Genomic DNA, 21764 nt, shown 5'->3' with positions numbered 1-21764 from the left:
ATTTCTAGCCAGCTTTTGAAATGGGTCTGATTTTCAATTGTATAATTCCAAGTTCTACTGCTCTTCTTTTAGGAAGAATTTTTTAAATGCTGGTTTGTGGGATAAGTTTTTCAGACAATAGAATACTAAAGTTCAAATGCTTTGTTTTAAAGAAGTCAGTCTGCTAACGACTGAAAGACAGACCATAGGATTTAATAATATATTAGAAGATCAAAGAGAGGAAAAGCATTCAATGAGTACCTTTTATCTACTAAGCCCAAAGATTCCTTGGAATCTATTAATAAAATCAGACACAATTAATTAGTTACCTTAATTTTAAAGTCTTCCTTAGTATTTAAAGATCTTTAGAATTAAGATTTTCTTCCTCCCTAGAGAATTCACTGGTTCTTAAGCCCAGTGATCCTGTGAAGTGGAAAGAAGAGAGTTCAGAGAGCAAGGACAGGGCTGGAACTTGGACCTCAGGGCTACTGTTCAGTCCATTCAATTTTATAATGATTTGCTCAATTTCAGTCAGGGGTTAGAGGTAAGACTTGAATCCAGAACCTTTGATTTGAAAACCAATGCTCTGTTCATTACAGATTTTTTTCTTTTTTGAAATTAAGTGACTTTTGCAGAGTCATACTGTTAGTCAGATTCAAATGTCTCCTGAGGCTGGATTTGAATCCAGGTCCTCCGGACTCCAGTGTGCTATCTTGGGCACTTCCTACAGCTGCCCTGTGACGACAGTGTTCTTAAGCCACCAGGTATTCTATCCATGACAATACTTCTTTGTAGTTTTTTTTCCTTAGTGTTTCTGATACTAACGTGATTCAGTTCACTTTAATATTTGAGATCAAAGAAATAGGAGAACTCCATTACTGTTGACAAATAATGCATATTAAGGGCCTTGATAATGTGGGCCTATGGTTGAACAGGAGGAGTGGGCTTTGACTGATTGGGAGAATTACGCCTTGTTGTTAATGACCCCCCCCACACACACACAAAGCTTCTCGAAACAAAGGCCCATCTTTTTAAAACAACAATATTCCTTCTGTGGCTCTATGGCTGAGAATCACAAAATGCCACAATCTTGCTAGAGTCATCCAAAGGGCGATGGAGAGGTGCATGGTGGGTGTGAGCTGGCTGCTGCTGCCCCTTACAAATGAGGGATTGTGTAAAGGAAGGGGCAGAAAGGCTGTAATCAGGGAGATGGGGGGGCAGAGATGGCTGGCTATGTGATGGAAAGTGTTAGCTGGGCTCTCTATCAAGATCCTGGACTCTCCCAGAACACTGGGTGGAGACCCTGTAGAAGGTGATGGACGGCGTGATAACCCGGGAGCCCCACAATGCTGGCAGACCTGGGCTCCCCAGCAGGGGGACCACTGCCGAGGTCCCAGGTCCATAGAAATAAGTCTGCTATCTGCTATGGCTAGTCATTATGAAGGGGGTTCTTGCCTCTTTTACCATATGACACCTACAGGGACAAAATTTGCCATGATGCGGTCCTGCTGGTGAAGCAGGAGATTCTTATTTCAGTCTTTTCTCACTTCCCCTGGCACATCATTCTTTGTCCCGGGCCCTTAAGGTCTGTTTTTCCTTTGGCTGTGACAATAGATGGGTTCACAGGAGCACGGATTTAGAGCTAGAAAGGTCATGTAATTCAAATTTATTATACAAAAAAGGAAACAGACCTGAAGAGATGAACTTGTCCAAGGTAGTGCCAATAGTAAAAGACAGAGCCCCAATTTAAACCTGATTTTTAAAAAATTCTTAAACCAGCCTATATTATATTTTCCCCCAATATTTTAATAATAATGACATATACTTATCTGGCTCTTTAAGGTTTGCAAATCACTTTATGGACATTACTCTGTGTATGTTGATGGGACAAAAGGAGCTACTTTCTATTCCCCTTAAATGTGGGGGCAAGGGATGTTGCTGATAGTAAAGTCCTTGAAACTTGGCAAGTGGATGGTCTTTGTAGGGATTCCTTTTATGGAATAAAAGCAATTGAAGTTCACCTTCACTGATATAAACCTGACAAACTTGCCAAGGAGGTAGACTGGAATTGTGGGAGAAACAAGCCCAGGTAATACTCTGAAAGATCAAAGAAAGAGGAAGGGAGCCCATTTGTACAAAAATATATATATATAATATCTCTCTTTGAAGTAGCAAAGAACTACAGACTGATTTGGGGAAGAACTGAACAACAATATGAATATAAAAGGAATACGATTGTGCCATAAGAAATAAGAACTATAGACTGATTTGGGGAAGAGCTGAACAATATGAATATAAAAGGAATACGATTGTGCCATAAGAAATAAGAACTATAGACTGATTTGGGGAAGAACTGAACAACAATATGAATATAAAAGGAATACGATTGTGCCATAAGAAATAAGAACTATAGACTGATTTGGGGAAGAGCTGAACAATATGAATATAAAAGGAATACGATTGTGCCATAAGAAATAAGAACTATAGACTGATTTGGGGAAGAACTGAACAACAATATGAATATAAAAGGAATACGATTGTGCCATAAGAAATAAGAACTATAGACTGATTTGGGGAAGAACTGAACAACAATATGAATATAAAAGGAATACGATTGTGCCATAAGAAATAAGAACTATAGACTGATTTGGGGAAGAGCTGAACAATATGAATATAAAAGGAATACGATTGTGCCATAAGAAATAAGAACTATAGACTGATTTGGGGAAGAGCTGAACAACAATATGAATATAAAAGGAATAGTATTGTGCCCTAAGAAATGATGAAAGGAATCAGTTGGGAGAAACTTGGGAAGATTTGAATGATCTGATGCACATGAAGTGAGAAGAATCAGGAAGACAATTTGTGTAATAACAACCAAACTTTAACAAGAAAACAACTTTAAAAGACCTTTAATCAAAGCAATGACTCAGCTGGATTCCAGAGGACACATGATTATCTTTGCTGTTTGCCTCCTGACACAGAGGTAATGGATTGAAGATGTAGCATGAGACATTTTGGGGCATGGTCAATGTGAGAACTTGTTTTATTTTATTGTGCATATTTGTTGTAAGAGATTTATTTTATTTTACTTTTTTAATGGATGTGGTATGGAAAAGAAAGAAAATAAATGCTTTTAAATTTAAAAAAATAAAACTACCAACATAAGGCTTCAAGATGTACTAGTAGGAAATCTCCTGCCTAGGGTACAACCCCTCCTAATGACATTTTCATTTTCATGGAAGATATTGAAAAGCCTCAAAGAGCTGGGAGAACAAATCTTCAACACGACAGAGGTGGGTTTTTTTGGTGGGGGGGCACTGGGAGGAATAGAGAATGAGGAGCATAATCCTCAAACTCCACACACACTACATATGTGGGTCTCTTGCTCATAAAGTTGTCTTCAAAATCTGAGTCAATACTTTGTTTTATCCACCAGATGGCAGCACAGTTAATTTCTTTGTAAAGACCTTGGGAGGGAAACTAGAATTAACTGAAAAATGGCAGGATGCCATGGAGAGAATACCATTTCTAAAAAGGGGAAGGAGGAGGCAATTGGACATCTCTACCAGAAAGCTTTTGCCATTGCAAAGTTTCCCAGACTTTCTGGTCCACAGCCCCATCTCCATATTTCTCTTCCCAGGCTTCCTTTCCCTATCATCTGATGACCAGTTGTGGCTCTTGAGGGAAGAGTTTAATCTGGGATGAAGGATCTTGGGGATGTACCCTTGGGCCTTGAGATAGACGGACACATCAGGACTCTGTAAATGGGGAGCAGGGTGTGGTTGGGTGAGGAAGCGAATAGCTGCTCTTAGCTGGAAGTTTCCCATTTAAATTATTTATTTGCGCCAAGTTCAGTGACTTTTACATTTCAGCATTTTCAGCAGCTCACCTTGTGTCCAGCTTTGCCTCTTTCCCTTTCTAGTCCTGGTGAATGGCTCAGGAAGGTACTGCCGGACCTTACCAAGACCCATGGATACGGTTCTGGGGCCTGATCCAAAGGGACCAGTGATCTTTTAAATGCCAAATCTAATTACTTTTTTAAAAAATTCCTCATTCTTCTTAACTTATCTGCAGTTTTTGATACTTCTCTTCTCTTTGGAAATATTTTCTCTCTATTTCCATGAAATTACTTTGTCTTGGTTCTTCTACCAAGGAGCTGATGGAGTTGAGAAGATAAATAATCAGAAGGAGAAGCAGAGGGCTCTGAATGGAACCCCCTCTTTCTGGGGGAGATCCATCTTTACTGAGTATGATTCAGATGGAAATCTAACAAACAAGACCGAGAAGGGACAATCTTGTACAGAAAAGGGGTTCCCTCTCCCTGCCACCCCCCACCAGCTGCCACTTACTGGCAGATGAGATCAAGGAAGGGGGTAGAGGAGGGCACAATGTCCCTCACTTCTGCTTCATTAGCTCAGACTGTTGTACAGAAGGGGCCTTCTCCACCAAGAGCAGACCCATGGCCACCTGGGGTAGACAAGGTGGCCTAGCTGAAGCAGCGTAATACCCCCACGGAGAGAAAGAAGGTGTTTGTGCTCCATGAGCCCTAAGGACAACAGTGCCCTCAAATGCCTAGCCTGACTTCCCGGAGAGAAGCTGTGAGAAAAGCCATTGCTTTGAGAAGTCTTCCTCACTGTGACCACAGCCGACCAACTGCTCCTGATGAGCAGGTGAACTCAACAGCCACAGGAATACAGTTCTGAGGACCCACTTCTCACTCTCCCAGCCCCTTACCCTTATTCCCCACACACAGCTACTAAAAGTCTGGAAAGGAAAGTTCTGGCCATCCGAGTCCTTAGTTAGCATTCCCCAACGCTTAAATCACTGGAGAGGAGCATGATTCTATCAGGTAAAAATGACATTAAAGAAGAGGCAGGGCTATTTGCTGCTGCCACAGCACCTTAAGGACTTTTAGAACTTAAGTGACTTGCGACTGAAACCTTCCATGTATGTTGCCTTGTCCCTTAGAAAGTGAGTCTCTCAGAGAAGGGGCTGTCTTATTAGTCTGTTTGTATTCCTAGAGTTTAGCTCAGTATTTTGTACATAATTAACACTTAATATTTTTTCCATTCATTCATCCAAAGATCAAAATTTTCAAAAGCCACAAATGGCATCAGGGAACCTTTCAGGAATCTGTCAGTAGTATTCAATCTATCCCATAGACTTTGTACAGGAGAATTAAATAGCTTATATTATCTAATATAATATACTTAGATATAATAATATCTAATTTACCTAATATCTAGATTATCTAAGATCTAATAGATCTAATAATCTAATAATAGATATAAGCTATTATGAAGAATACAGGGGAGATAGCAATTAGATGATGAAGATGAGAAGTTTGGAAGTAGCCACTTTGACTAAATCCCATGAAGGTAAAAAATGGCGGAGTTAGTGGATTTCCTGGAGGTTTGAATACAGATAGTTTTGCCTTTGGAGATTATTCTTCACCAACTTTATATCTTCCATGCAGTTTTTCCCCATACTATTTCCTCCAATAGATTGTGAGCTCTTTGAGACTAGGGAAAGTGTTATTGCCTTTCTTTGTATTCCCAGAATTTAGCTTAGAATCTGGTATGTAGAAAGTGCTCAATAAATGCTTATTATATAGTATGACCAACTGACCAACCACCCTATAATATAATCCAGTAGGGCACAGCCAGATTTTAGAATCTACTTTCCTGTCTATTTTTAAGGATAGAATAATTTTGCCAGGACCTGTCACTCAATCTCTTAGGGCCTCAAATCTCTGCTTCTAGAAATAAGGTGAGGGGATCATGTCGGGGTATCTTGAGTTTTCTCCACTCGTGCAGAGAAATTGTTATGTGGCTCGGGTATATGGATATATAAAGTAACACAAACGAAACATTTAATAATAGTAAACTATAATTTCACGACCCCCACATTCAGTTACAAGACTCCATATGCAGTTATGACCCACAGTTTAAGAAACTGGGCATTAGATGACTTCTAAAACAACAAAAACAAAAAGAAACAAAAAAAAGCTATTTGTTAATCTCTGATCCAGAAGCAGGAAAGCTGAATTCAAGGCTATCTTATGGGCAGAACCATGGGAAGCTACTAAATCAGAGCAGCTTTGAAGAAATATTTTGCTCTGGAATTGGAAGGTGGGCTTTGGGCCAAGGAAGAGAAGACTTCCTCTCCTTTTCTCTTCCCTTACAGCACATACTGTAATTTAGAAGGGTGCCCTGGGAAATGAAACAGGAAACGGTGGTACAAGGAGGTAATAATAAATTATAAGTCCTTAGCTCAAATTTTTGCAGAGAGTAAAATGTAATCAATCTCCTTGAAGAAATTTTTTTTTGGTCTTTGCAGTCACAGTGCCTAGCATATTGCTTTGAACTTTGTTATCGTTCAATAAAGGAGATTGATCTTAATGTTCTTCACACATGACACTCTTATCTCCCAACATCAAGCATTTTCATCATTCTTCTCCATGTCTGAAACGAACTTCCTGTTCATTTCTACCTCTTAGTTTCCTTCAAGTCTCAGATGAAGTCTTACTTTCTGCCAGAAACCTTTCCCAGTCCTCCCTCCCTAATTTTAATTCCCTTCCTTCTGAGATCATCTTCAATTTATCCCGTATATACCTTCTCTAGTTGTTTGCATGTTGTCTTCCATGTTAAACTGTGAACTTCTTGAGAGCAAGGGCTATTTTTTTTGTAACCCTGGGGATTAGCATAATGTCTGACACTTCGTTGGTAACTTAATAAAAGCTAGCTGACTTGACCTGCTGCAATTCAACAATATTTAAGATATTTGTTGAATAGATAACCGTATAAATATATTGGATTTAACATATACTTTAACATATTTAACATGTATTGGGCTACCTGCCATCTAGGGGAGGGAGTGGGAGGGAAGAAGGGGGAAAGTTGGAACAGAAGGTTTCGCAAGGGCCAATGTTGAAAAATTATCCAGGCATATGTTTTATAAATAAAAAAGCTTTAATAAAAAAAAATACATCTTTGTTGAATTGGGTGACTTGTATTGTTTATAACTCATGACTTCCTCCACTTTAATTGTCCGAGCGTGTTTCAACACCATCTGGACATATTTATTGACTTCTTACCATGGATATGGCACAATGCTAGATACTGTGGAGGGTGTAAAGAAAGACGAAATGTGAAGGATTGTATATAGCAACTGTGTACTTGTGATTTCAGAAACAGAGGCGATGTAGAAATGTAAATAATCAGGAAAGGGAAGTGCCCATTTAGGGCGTGGGTACTAAATGGGGTGAGAGTGATCCTGCCTCTGGGAACTCCCTCTCTGCCCTTAAGGGACTCCAATTTCAGTTGGAACTATGTGGAATGGATGGCCCAAGAAAAAAGCGTTATGTGCTCATGCACTCATTCAAAGAAAAGTTCCTGATCCCTTGGGTATTGCCAAGGAAGTAGTCGAGTGGTGACGAAATTTTGGCCGGGATGTGTTTTGTCACATCTGTTTGAGAAAGTTTTGACAAAACCACAGCAACTACAGGAGAATGTTATTCTAAAATCCAAAGGGCATCTAGGTGGCTAGAGCTCTAAGCCTGGAGTCAGGAGACCCAAGTTCAAATCCAGCCTCAGATACTTACTAACATGTAACCCTGGGCAAGTCCCTTAACCCTGTTTGCCTCAGTTTCCTCTTCTATAAAATGAACTGGGGAAGAAAATGGCAAACCCCTTCAATACCAGAAAATAGGATCATGAAGAGTTGAATAGGATTTAACTCAATAAGAAGTAAAAATCCAAGTAAAAAAGAAAGAGACTTCCAGGACTGCCCTGTATAATGTGATCATTGAAGATAATAAATTCTGCATACAGTGTAGTGGAATAAACACAGAATTCCTATTCCAAAGAACTCGGTTTGGAGTCAGAGCACCTGAATTCAAAGCTGGGCTCTGCCTCTTCCAGCTGTGATTTGGAGCACATCACTTAAGCTCTTTGAGCCTCAGTTGCCTGCTTTGCAAAATTAGGAGGGACTAGATGATCTCTCATGTCTCTTTCAGATCTAAATCTATAATCCTACAACCTTAGTTCTAATCTCCGCAACTAACTTTATTTTAAGGTTAACCTGCTCTCCCTTGGATCTCAACTTTTGCACCTATAAAATGAACAGCTTGGATTAAATGATCTCAAAGGTTCCTTTCAGCTTTAATCTTATATTGATATAATGATATGATAGGATGTGATAGGATATAATATAACATATGGTAAACTGAAAGTGGGAATTCTCTTTCAAAACATACAAAAAGAAAATGAAATGGCTTACCTGTAGGGGGATTGTCCATTAGTTTATCTTGTAAAATTTAATTTTCCTTCCTGTTTAAAAAAAAAAAAAAAGGTTAAATATCACGTTTTGTAAGTTACTATCTTTTTACACTTCAGTCTGTGCCTAAGAACATGAAAAATCAGAAGCCTGGGGAAAGAGGCGATTTGTTTTTCACAGCCCTGCTCCTACTGAAATTATGCAAGGTCTAGGGATGGCCATGGAAGGAAACACGTGAGGATAGGTAATAAGTATCCAAAGCAATCATAAAACTCTTGTACTGTCTAAGGATGATGTCAGGACACCTGACTTCCTCAGAGGTCACATTCTACAGTCTTAATCATCTGGAACACATCCTCAAAACAGCTTCTTCAAATTTAGTCAGAATGGTCTTTGGCTCACACATGGTTTGTCACTAAGTCTGCTCTCAGACTTTTCGGGGTCTGACACGACTTAGGATGTGATAGGTAGGATGCACTGAAGTGGAGAGAAAGACCATGGATCCCAGGTAATGAGGTCCTAACTTTTTTAATGGAAACAGAAATGAAAATAGATGAGGGCACAGAAGGTAGAGAGAGAGACCTGAGTCATCAAGAAAAGCTTCCATTGGGTTAAGAGGCAGTATGTTTTTTTCTGGACAGAGAGCTGGCCTGGGAGCCAGGAAGACTGTGTCTCTGACGCGTACTGGCCACATAATCCTAGTCAAATTCCTAAATCCCTCTTTCCCCCAGGTTCTAGGCAATTCATATCTCAAGAACAAGAACAGGGGAATCTCGATGGATAATTGATCTGTATTGGTAGAAGAAATTCCTTAAAAGGAGCCTCCTCTATCAAATGAAATTAGATGTCCAGTCTATTCCCGTCTACTCTGACCTTTTGGGACAATGTCAGCATATGAAAAAGTAAGTTTTAATTATTTGGAAAATTTCAATAGTGTGGAGTATCCTCATGATATCAAATAAATGGGATGACTGGATTTTTTTCTCTGCTGCTCAATCTTGTTCCACTCTCCATAGACCACAAAGATAATAGGGTGGTGTTGCCATTTCTTTCTCTAGTGGATCTTTTTGTCAGGATCACACAGATAGGAACTGTCGGAGGCTGGACTTGAATTCAGATCCTCCTGCTTCTAGGCCTCTACCCCGAGTCACCAGCTGTCTCTGTAGCTTTCTGTTGCTTGCAGTAATGAGACGCCTTTCTGGTGGCTTTACTGTATTTATTGTCCAAAAATACTTCCCTGGTTACTTTTCATGGGTATATCTCAAGACATTTGATGGTACCTAGCCTGACTCATCTATCGCCAATGCCAGAAAGTAAGGATGGATAAATGGCCATGTATTTCATTTATTTAATACACTGTCATATCTGCTCATACAAATGACAAGACACCTGGATGTTCCTGCTAGGGCAAAGTATCTGAATTCTTAGGACACTCCTTCCTCTCGACATGCTACATGCAATGACCAAAGCCAATGACGGTGTTATCATAAGAAACAGGAAAGCCGGGAGATGGAACGACTTGGGAGAGATATGGTGCCTTCAGTTTTGTACACAGAGTTTGAATTACTAATGGAAAATACAGGTAGGGCTGAGGTTTAGGAGAGAGTGTAGGGTGGTAGACATTTGTCAGGAAATAATAATAGAAGTTATTTCACTGGATGAGATTGTATAGAGAAAGAAAATTAAAAAGAGAGAATTTCTTTTTTTCTTAAAAGAAAGGAGAAAGAATCTAAGAGGGAAGAAGTCCCAAGACTATCATTTACCTTCAAATGCTGAATGTTATCCCTGAACTAATAATTCAGCTATATTGCCAGTTCAGGGGTGACAAGGTTATATAATGTCTTAGGAACATACCGTCTTGTTGGTAATCTCAAGATCATTAAGTTCAACTTCCTCATAGTGTAGAAGAAGAGGAGGCCCACACATTCAATTAGTGAATGAAAGGGGATGATAGCTCCTGGACTTAGTATGTTTGCTTAACAAGGTATTTGTTTCTTTAATAAATGTCTGCCGATCTGTATCCCTAGTGTCTCACATGGCGTCTTACGTGTAATAAATGTTAAAAAATGTTGAGTTGATTTGAGTTTGTTGAAGTTGTCCCCTCACTGCAGAAGAGAAAATGAAATCATGAAAACAAGCAGGGACTTAGGGACATGCATAGACTCAATGTGGAGTCAATGTGACATCAAGTGATAAGGTAGTTGTTAAGGGAAAGACTTTGATTTGGGGAAAACTCAGCTCAAAGGTTTACTTGTGTAACTTTGGCCCATGTCATTTTAATTCCCTCAATCTATTAAATAATTAAAGATCTTTCAATCCCAACGAGAAGCACTGCTCTCATTCCATATTTCCATGATTTAGGAATTTATGATTTCATTGATCCAATCTTTCCAGTGACATCATTTGGAAACCCTCTGGCATTTAGGAGATGGTGTTCAAGGCTAATGGGGCTAACTCAGCCAATCTAATGAACCACTTCCAATTTAACTGATCCTTGGAAATCGGGTATACAGCCCATCAAAGCCACACATGAAACAATCAGAAAATCAATCAATAGGTAGAGGGTATTTCAATAAAATATGTAATATATATTCTATATTCCAGTAATTTCCAACAAATATCCACTCCCTCCACTATTATAACTCATTATTACTTCCTCATCTTACACAATTTTAAATTCAAGTTCTTCCATAGACTGTTTTCTCACAGAGTATCTATCTAAAGTGCTGGAGATACTCTGCTAGGACAGTAAAGTACTCCTTGGGCTGTCCATCCATCTATTATCCTTTACTCATTCTCATGCCACAGAATCAGTCCCATTTCCTTTTTCTGATAGTATATTTCCTGAATGACACATACATGTACATTTAGGAAATGTATACATTTTAGTAAATGATAAATTCATGATGAAATCATGATGTTAGTTATAGCATATAGCTTAAAAAAAATAGATGTTCAAAATATTTACCATCTACTTCCATGTTTTTCAAGGGTGCTGTAATAAAAGTAGATATTTTGATATCACCTTTCTATAGTTTACCCCGTCTTCTGGACAAATGAATCTCCAGATTTATCAGGGAATCTTAAAATAGTTGAATCTATTTTTGGTCCAGTTTTTAATTTCTCTGCATTTGGGCAATTTTTTTGCTTCCAATAACCCTTTAAATAGGTTTCCATTACTTGAAAGGAAGATGCAATTTTACCTTTTTTTATTCTTCTTAGAATTAATGCAAGGAATAAAACATGAAGCCAGGTAGTATTATTATCTTAAAATGCCCATCTCCTGGTTAAATGGGCATCCAGACTTATCAGGAAACCTTAAAATGGTGAAATACATTTTTTGGCTCAGGTTTTTAATTTCTCTCTAAAATCCCTGCATTGGGGCAATATTTTTTGCTTCCAATAACCCTTTAAATAGGTTTCCATTACTTGAAAATAAGATGCAGTTTTACCTTTTTATATTTAGAATCAGGGCAAGGGACAAAACATTAAGTTCTATTATCTCAAAATATTTTAAACCAAAAGATCACATTCTAATCTCCATTTCTATGGTCTTATCTGCATTCAAACTATGTGCTCCAGTTTACAACAAAGGCCTCATTAGCAGAGTATTTGTATAAAGGTAAGAGGTAGCTGGGAGTCTTAAGGTTAGGGAGCTAACCTTTAAGCCAGTCAGGAAGAAGACTTAAATCTAAGTCCCACCTTTGATACTATTGACATGGCCCTGGGCGAGTTGTGACCTTAGGGAACATTAGGCAGTCGTCTAAGACTTCAAGTTATGAAGGAGGCTCTCCTCAGTTGTGTAGGACTTTTCCTTATTTGGGAATTCTTTACACAAAGGAAATCACAGGCCTAGCCTCTATTCCTAAAGGTAGAAAGAGGCCATATGGGGAATAGCTTGAGGACGGACAATAAAATGAGAAAAAATATGTATATACATATGTGTATATACACATATAAGTATATACATATATAATTGTCTATATGAACTTGTATAAAGCACAGTGAGGAATTCCACTTACTGGTAATGGAAAAATGTAGGAGAATTTTAGAGGAACTCGATTTAGCAGGCAATGTAGAACAAATTGTTCTTTGAGCAGGAAGAATGATACAATGAAAAAAAGGCTTAAAAATGATTAATTTGGCAGTCATGGATGGGATGGATTGGGGACGGAAAGGGCCAATAGCAGGGAGAATACTGTGAGATTGTTACAGGTCTCTTGGTGCGGGGTGATGCTCATGTGGGCCAATATCAGAGCAGTGAGGATGGAGGGACTGGGGATGAATTCAAGAGTATTTACTTCAACAACAAAAAGGGACAAGACAAAGTAAAAGATTGGGATCTGTGAGATTAAATACAGATAAAGGTCAAAGATGATTCTGATGTTTGACCTAGGAAGGCAAAATTGTGATAAACTTTAGAAAAGGAGGGTAATTAGGGAGAGGAAGAGTAGAATTTGAGGATGAATTTGGCTTTGGGCAAGTTGAGTTTCCGGTGATGGAGGAGAATCCTAGTGAGAGATCAGGGCTATTGAGAGAGAGTTTTAAAAGCTATCATGGCAGAGGTGATATTTGAAGTCCTGATGGAATAAAGTCACTGAAGGAATGAATATAGACAGAGAAAACTCAGAAGGCAGGTTTCTATCTATCAATAGTATTTCTGCCCTTGGAGAAATTGCCAGGAAACCAGCAAAGATGGTGGAGTAGGAGGAAGCAGCCCAGTTCTCTTTCACAACTATCCCAATAGTTGTCCAAGAATACTAGGTAGCATAATAACCGGGAAAGCCGAGGAAAGAGTTCGGTAAGTCATTCTTCCAGCTCAAGATTGTATAGTCAACCCATAGCTAATGACTAAGGCAGGTGCTCTGGAGCTGGGGAGGTCTGAAGAGCCATTGTTCTGACCTAGGAAAAGGATCACAGTTGCAGAGAAGGGGCATTGTTGATTCAGAACTCAGTGCCTGGAAACTGCAGTGACAGGTCCTCAGATAATATAACAGGACCATAAAAGGCCTCAACATTTTATGTTAGAAATATACAGAGCCTAGCCCTAACATAAAGTCAAAATGTAGGAAATAAAGCAGGAAGAGTGAGGAAATACAAAGGGATCCTTCCAAGGCATAAACCCTGAAGAAAAGAATAACTTCAAAACATCTACAAGCAACATATGAAAGGAAAATATTGGTCCCAATTTGGGAGTGGTTTTTATTATGCTTTGATGATCTTAAAGGCAGAAAGTAAAGGGAGAGGAAACAAAGAAAGAAAAGTGAGAGCACTTAACAACAAAATCAGGGTGTATAAGTAAAAACCTATACAAATAAGGAGACAGAGGTTAGTAAGCAAGTGTCATTTGTACTTTTTTTTTTTTTCCCCCCCAACAACCATTTCAATTTATTGAGAATCCATCAGCTCCAGGTTGGCTTGGAAACAGTAGGTAGCTTCTTCTTGAGCAATGGCCCTTTTTGAGTGATCTATGAAAGTTTTCTTCTTCATGGTCTGGAACCAGCCATGGCCAAATGTGGAGGCAGTGGTGAATTTCAAATTAAATTCCCCCAAGGCCCAATATTGAATGTGTCCCCAACATCACAGCCTTTCAGCACAATGAAGTCATCCGTCCCTCTACCACAGTGGACAATTCCTTCTAAGAGTTTCTTGTTGGACAGATAGTGGATACGTTGTTTTTGATCAGTTTTCCATCTTTGATCTGGTAAACCTGATTTATAGATCATTTTATTAATCTTGGTGCAGTCATAGGAGCCCTTCTGACCAGTCTGAGTGACAGAGATTGCCATGAAGGCAGGGGGTTAACCTTTACTACAAGCCATCTTATATACACCTTAGTGTTTGGGGTTCCCCCCCCCACCCCGGGCCGTTTCTTAATGTGCCAGCAGCTGGTGATATCAACCAACTATTCTCTCAGGCCAGTCTAGTTCCTCAGTCCCGCTCCCTGCATTCACCTGGATCTCCATCAGGTGAGACTTCTGCCTCAGAGGGAGCAGGTGCACCTGAGGCTAGGAAATGACTTGAATCACCCGGAAGCACTTTTTCATGTTGCTGAAGTCTTCCTCCAAACTTTCTTCCATCATCATCAAGCCATTTCTTGCAATATTTGGGGAAAATCTTCTTCCTGGACTTGTGTCAGTTCTTCTCAAATTGCCTCTTACAGACATCATTCCTGTGGTCAGAAAAGATTGTTTTGAAGGTCAAGAGGAGTTTGCAGGTAGCCCAGGATGTCTACCTTGACCAGGAGAGTGGTATCTCCGCAATGGTAAGCAATTTGACTACTTCATTCTTGTTCATCTTTCAGCCACATTTGTCCATTTCCTGAATGGTGTAGATTATGACCACTTCATGGTTCAGAAAGGCTGTGAAATGATGGATTTGGTAGGCTCTTCTTTGGGGAAGATCTTCCCCTTCTCCTGGTGTCTGCTGAATTGCTTTGAAGGCAGGAAGCCCAGAGATCCATACCTGGAAACAAAGAATTTCCAGTGGGACATGCACAACTGCCACTGATGTAAGATGAGAGACCTGGCCATTACTTTCAATTCAACTCATCAAAGGAGGGCAGCACACAAACAGTCTCACTCTCTTTCTCTCCCCTTTTTCCCTCCCTCTTCCTCTTCCTTTCTCCCTCCTTTTCTCTTTCTCTCCTTCTCTTCCCTTCCTCCCTTTCTCCTTCCCACCCTCTCTCTGTCTCTGTCTCTGTCTCTCCCTCCCTTCCTTTCTCTCTCTCTGTCTCTGTCTGTGTCTTTCAAAGAGTTTGGTAGAAAGAAAAACTGGAAGGAACAAGGAGGGTTAAAAGTGGAATAAATGAGAATGAGAATGCAAAATAGACCAACTTTTAGAGGGTATGTTGGGTAGAGAGGCATAAAAGGAAAGAAAGATAAAAGCTGTGATTGGAGTTTGTTGCTTCACACATAAAGCACTGGTGTTGAGCACACTTCTTTCTATAATCCTTTTCTTATTTTTATATAAGGGACAGATGGCAAAAAGGGAAGAAGATACAAAAGAGCAAGATAAAGAATTAATAATCATAACTGTGAAAGCAAAAGGCATGAAATCACTCATAAAGTGGAAGAGGAAGGCAGAGCAGATTAAAAAGCAGAATCCAATAATGTGCGTTTAAAAGAAAAACACTGGAAAGAAAGATTTACACAGAATTAAAGTTAAAGGCCAGAAAAAGTCTGTTAAGCTTTTATTGAACTAAAAAAATGCTGATGGATCATGCTAAGAATCATGATTTCAGGCAAAGTGACAGCAAAAATAGATTTGACAAAAAGGGAAACTGCATTAAGCTGAAAAGTACCATAGATAATGAATCACTCGGTATGTATACAGTAGATATTTACAAAAATACTAAATGCTAAGATTAGCAGAATATAAAATAGGAATTTAAATAATTAATCTGTAAAAGAAATTCAAAGAAAAAGAAGTGGAAGGACCAGATATCTTTACAAGCCAATTCTCTCAAATATTCAAAGAATAATTAATTTCATTACTACACATATCATTTGAAAAAACAGCAAAAGGATTCTATCATATTGCTTTTATGACACAAACATGGCTTTAACATATAAACTAGGTAGAGCCAAAATGGAAAAAAAAAGTAGGGACCAATATCACTAATGAATATTGATGAATAAATTTAAATAAAACATTAGTAAAGAGTTTATAGCAACATATCAAAAATATCATATACTATATCCAAGTTGGATTTATACAAGGAATATAAGGTTGGTTTAACATTAAGCAAATACATATAGAGCATATTAATAAGATGAACCATTTAAAAAAATAATAGGATTATATAAACTGATGTGGAAAAAGCTTTTTGAAAAAATTTAAATCAATTTTTGTTAAAAACATTTAAAAATGGAATAAATGGACCTTTATTTAATATGGTAAATAGTGGCAATCTAAAACTAAGAACCAAAATTATATATAGTGAAAGCAAACTAGAGGCTTTTCCAATAAGATCTGGATAAAATAAGGATGCTTTAATCACTACTACTACTACTTGATACAGTGCTATAAAATGTTGAGAATCTAAAAGAAGAGCACTCAGTGCTCGGGATAAATCAGGTATAAAGGATGGTGAAATGACAAGATCAAAATTGTAGAAGGTCTCAGAGAGAGGAGACTCTTCTTTCTGTCCTTGGATTCTGAATGCCTGTCACACGAGCCTTGCTTGGAGTAGATACTTAATGGATTGATCAGAAGTAACCTTAGAGTAGATTCCCCAAATTGATATGACTAAAGTGGGATAAACCTAATGATCCACTTTATCACTTAAATTTTTTGTGCTCTGAAAATATAGGACCACTTTGGAATATCACTGGCACTGAATTAGTGTATTATCCAGCAACCACATCAGAGATCTTCCACCTTCTGACTTTTTTTTTTTTCAATGCCATTCCCTAAATTGTCTGGAAATCCCTCCCTGCTTGTGGAGGAATAAATAAAAAAAAAAAAGCATTTATTTAACACTTTGGCAAACTGATGGGCTAATTGCTGGGAATACAAATAGAAAAGCAAGACAATCCCTCCTCTGGAGGAACTGACATTCTAAAAGGTGAAGATATCATTTATAGGAAATTTCAGCTACAAGTCAAATAGAAGTCCCTATTGTCCTTAGAAGACAGAAACAACAGAGATGATAATTTATTTTATGTTGTTTCCATCAATAAAACCATACTGAGTTCTGATTTTGAGCCATTTAGTAACATTGAGGATTTGGCCAACAAGAACTTATCTTTCCCAGGTTTTTAGTAGATATGACTGCTGAGGAGACATATAGATTTTATTTCTCCAAAGGTTTTTCCCTTTGTTGGTGACTGTGAGATCCAGGTTGGAAGAAAGACTGATGGTCTGATGGTCTTAGGGTCACACTAATTCCTAGTGGGAAACCCATCAGAGTTCAAAGGAGCAGTTGCCCTTGATTGGACCAGCCTGACTTAGGCTGCCTCCAATCTCATCTCCCTTGTTAAAAGTCTACATTAGGTGCTGCTGAGTTTATCGAAGAGCAGGGGATATGATTATACCTTCACTTTAGGAAGACCAATCTGCTGGCTGAGTAAATGACTAAATGAAATAGGGAAGAGCCTTGGAGGTGGAGAGCCAGACTGTTGCATTCATTAGTCTAAGCCTGAGGCGATGAAGACCAGGATGGTGTCAGAGTGTCAGAGGAGAGATGGGGATGTTGAGAGATGTTAAAAAAGTAGAATCTACAGAACTTAGCAACAGATTGGATAGAGAAGATGAGAAAGTGAGGAATTGGGCATGACACCTGGGTTAGGAGCCTTGGTGAAAGGGATGATGGTACTTTTGACTATAATAAGGAAGTTGAGAAGATGGGAGGGCTTGGGACAGAGGAAGAGGGTGAATTCAAATCTTATCTTGGCTTGCTACCACTATCAATGTATGGCAAATTACTTAGGTTCTTTGAGCCTCACTTTCCTCAAAGGTAAAATATAAAACTGGACCAGGTGACTTTTAAGATTCTTTCCAGATCCAAAGGATCCTGACTTTCTTAAAAACAAAACAAAACAAAAGAAAAAATAAAACAAACAAAACAAAACAAAACAAACAAACAAAAACCAAGAAAAAAATTACCAACATTACAAAAATGTGAGACATGCAGCACCTTTTGAACTTCGTTTTTCTGGATTTGAAATCATACTGAACTACTTGAACTTCCTTCTACCCCACCTTCATTTCTCAGAAACAAAATATTTCCTTATACCTTCATTTACCTTTCATCTGGACTATGGCCAATAAAATGGTTTCATTCAAAAGTCAGTTTCTATTCTGAAAACTGTACTACAATGAAGTTTCTCATATGAGTGTGTGTTTTTTTTTTAAACTATAAATAGTAATACTACAAGCTAGCCTTGTGCATGCTTTAATAGTGTTAAGATTTTATATTTACTGCTAATTGCTTCCATGGCATTTTGGCCAGGCTTTCCTGTCCATGATGTGTCCCAATAAGCTATCAATGTTATTTTTATAAGGAGTGAGTTTTAATCAATAGAGACTGCAAGCGGAAACACCAACTATCTTGGACTCTTTATTTTCAACTGGACACATTTTTATATTATGAACTTTTACCTAAGCTACTGTATTCAAGATTTATAGGATTTTATAGCTGGCAGGGAATCCCGGGGAAATCCTCTAGTCCCATGTGCAATTAGTTTTTGTTAATCAAACAGAATGGAAAAAAAAATAATTGCCCTTAGTTTAAACATCAACCTTCTAAGAGAGAATATTTTCCTTTATGACCTGCATCTAAACTCCAGTGGAAAGACTACTGGGGCACAGAAAACATTTTGGACTCATCAAACAAATTCCAGGCAGTATTGGTCTGTTTGCAGAGCCATTGGACTAGGAGGCAGAATTCTTTAGTTCCTATCTTGCCACTTGAGCTAAATGACCTTGGGCAAATTATTTTAACTCTCTGCTTGCCAGTTTCCTGATTTGTGAAAAAAGAGGGGCCTGGGCTACTTGAGCTTTAAGGATGCTGACATCTCTTTGCTGTGTAACTTAAAAAGATAAATGCAGAAAATTCTTAAATGTAAACCAGATATAAGAGAGTAAGAAGGCAAAAGCACTGTTGATACAGTAAAAATGAATATTAACACAGCACTTAAAGGTTTAAGCTTCATAGCAAGGCTGTGGGGGAGAAATGACAGATTTTATCATACCCATTTCATGGATGAGGAAACTGAAGCTCAGAGGAAGTAAAATTTGTACATAAACCTAATAACTGGTAGAAGAATAATTTAAACCTAGATTTTTCTGAGTCCTTATCAATTATTTCCCATTGCCTTTAATTACTGAAGAATTTTTTTTTTCTTGAAAAATTAGAAAAGTCTCTGCAAGTCTCTAACAATAAGGGGTTGAGAATTTTATTAGCATTGGGAGATTTCTCCAAGGGGACTGTTTGTTCCTCTGAACTACAAATCCCAAGATGACAGTCAGTTCTCAACCCCTATTATGAATGTAGCTGTTAAATACAATATGTTTAGAGAATAAAGGAGAGATGTAGATAATTAGAACCACAGGAGATCGAAAGTTTAATTAAACAAACCCTGTTATATTTATAGACGAGGAAGCACAAAAAGGTTAATAAACGCCTTACCCACAGTCCCACAGCTAACAAGGAGGAGTCATAATTCACACTCACAATTTCTGGATCACAGAACAAGCATCTTCCACTCTGCCACATGGCCTTTCTCTAAAGACAGCTCCCTTCTAAGTTCCTTCAAGCACAGAACTGATCTATTGTTTTGCCTCCTCCCCTTCCCCCACACTAGAAGCTCAATAAATTCTTGTTTAATTGAAAATAGAAAAAAATAGGGAACTGTAAATAATTTATAAGATAGACTGAACTATAAATAATCAACAGGAAGAAATGGGAATATTGAATTCAAATCCATCTGGTATGGATGTTAAAAAAAAAAAAAAAAAAACCCAGCAACGATAGATCAGTGAATTAAAAGTTCTCAGTTCAAATACTGGCTTGGCTACTCACTACCTTTGGCAAATCCATTAAACTCTGTGAGAACCAAGTTCTTCATCTGTAAAATGAGAAACTGGGTTAAATTATCCCCGAAGTCCCTTTCAATTCTGCAGCTATGATCCCAGGATTTTGGGTATGGCTCTGTGATTTTATTGGTACTGGGAAATGATACACCTTCTATCAATGAGAATGTTCTAAAATTTCTACTTCTATTGAATTAAAAGGTGAGATGGGGGGAATATACTGAGGTACACAGAAGTTCCTGACTTGCCTAAAGTCATACGGCTAGTTGATATGTCACTTTTTCCTGAATTCAAGATTGACTTGGTGCTCTATTTACCAAGTCAACCTGCTTTTAATGATTGCATGAGTTCATCCAGAATTAGAACCAAAGCCATATAATAGACAAGTGTTTAATATATCCAAGTTGAGAAAATGCTGAGGAAAAGAATCACTATTTATTTAAAAAACGTTAAGAAAATTGGATAATTTATGATAGAAAATGGCATTAGGGTACTATCTCATGTGCCAATAAATTCAAATTACATGAATAATGCAAATATTGACTTAGATTCCAGAAGATCTGAGTTCAAATCCTGCCTTAGACCTTACTACCTGATCCATGGCAAGTCAATCACTCAGCCTCGGTTTCTTTATTTGCAAAATGGAAATAATAGGCTCTTACAGGGTTGTTGCAAGGATGAAATGAGATAATATATGCTTTGTAGTTTGAAAGCGCTATATGAATATTAGGTACAATATAAGAAATTGTGTAGGAAATTATAAAAAAATATAAAAATTATAAAAGAAAAAATAAAATTTATATATAAAAACAACACAAGAAATTGAGATAGAGGAAAGAATTGAATATACACATACACATATGTACATATTATACATGACACCAAAATTATATATAACCAGATCAAGAAAAATATTTTGGCATAAATACTTCTTATTAGAATCTGTCAGATAAATCTATAAGAATTTTATGCAAATTTTCTGAATGATTCTCTAGGAGATAATTGTTCTGATCTAATCAAATCCAGTCCATCCCAACCCAATATAACTGAGCAGGAATTTTTTAGATACTTGCTTAATATGAGGCATTGTCCTTGGTACTAGAAATAAAATGGAAAACAGTTTTTATTCATAATTGGATTCAAGATTACACCACTTCAATGGGCAGAGCTAATTAAAAACAATAAAATTCAATGGAAGAGCAGTGCTGGAGAAATAGGTACCTTACTCTAGCTCTGGTAGCACTGTGAATGGGCCCAATCTCTTTGAATTTAATTTCTTATAATATACTTAGAGCTACAAAACTGTATATACCTCTGATTCAGTGATCCCCCAATTAGAACTATATCTCTAATGGTGCTTTTGACAGGGCACAAAGACCAACTTGTAAAAAATTATTCATAGCAACATTATTTATAATAGCAACAAAGTAAGTGTGGAGAGACTGGGAAGCTGCTGAACAAACTATGATAGGAAGATGATTACCCCATAAAATTTATAAATACAAAGACTTCCAAGTTATATGAAAAAGTCTGTCAACCCCTAGTTGCTTTTCCTATTGCTTTCTAATATTTTCAATTTAGGTAGAATGGTGTAGTTTTTTAAAGTGAAAGATGAAACATTAACTTGTCAACATATTAAAGATTCTTGTGTGTTGTGTAAATGCATCAACTTAACCTATTCCAGAAAGACAGTAGAGTTTATGAATGGGGAATATATGATTCATATTTAAAAGATGAAATTATTTTATAATAAGAATTTAGATCGAATTATGGCTTGACTCTATACTTAAGTCAGGGAAGAAGTAATAATGACCTTTCTGAAGTGGAAAAATGTTAGACATGGATTTTGGAAGACCGGATTTGAATCTCTCTTTCCATGACTCTAGACATAACACTTGATCTTGAACTAGTTTCCCCATTTGCAAAATGTACTATAACACATTTTGCTATAAGGTTCTTAATTTTAT

At 37.7% G+C, this 21764-nt stretch overlaps 1 protein-coding gene across 3 annotated transcripts in view; it reads right to left on the bottom strand.

Annotated features, from left to right (window-relative positions):
- PGCKA1 (PDCD10 and GCKIII kinases associated 1) overlaps positions 1–21764 on the bottom strand; it is an 87565-nt gene that overhangs the window by 8072 nt on the left and 57729 nt on the right. For all 3 annotated transcript variants that reach the window (XM_074274731.1, XM_074274733.1, XM_074274734.1), the window contains one exon: positions 8263–8312. The gene's annotated coding sequence lies outside the window, so the exon portion shown is untranslated. The remainder of the gene's footprint in view (positions 1–8262; positions 8313–21764) is intronic.

This window comes from Sminthopsis crassicaudata, chromosome 6 (assembly GCF_048593235.1).
Source record: "Sminthopsis crassicaudata isolate SCR6 chromosome 6, ASM4859323v1, whole genome shotgun sequence".
Classification (NCBI taxonomy): domain Eukaryota; kingdom Metazoa; phylum Chordata; class Mammalia; order Dasyuromorphia; family Dasyuridae; genus Sminthopsis; species Sminthopsis crassicaudata.
This window is presented reverse-complemented; position numbering and strand designations above follow the sequence as displayed.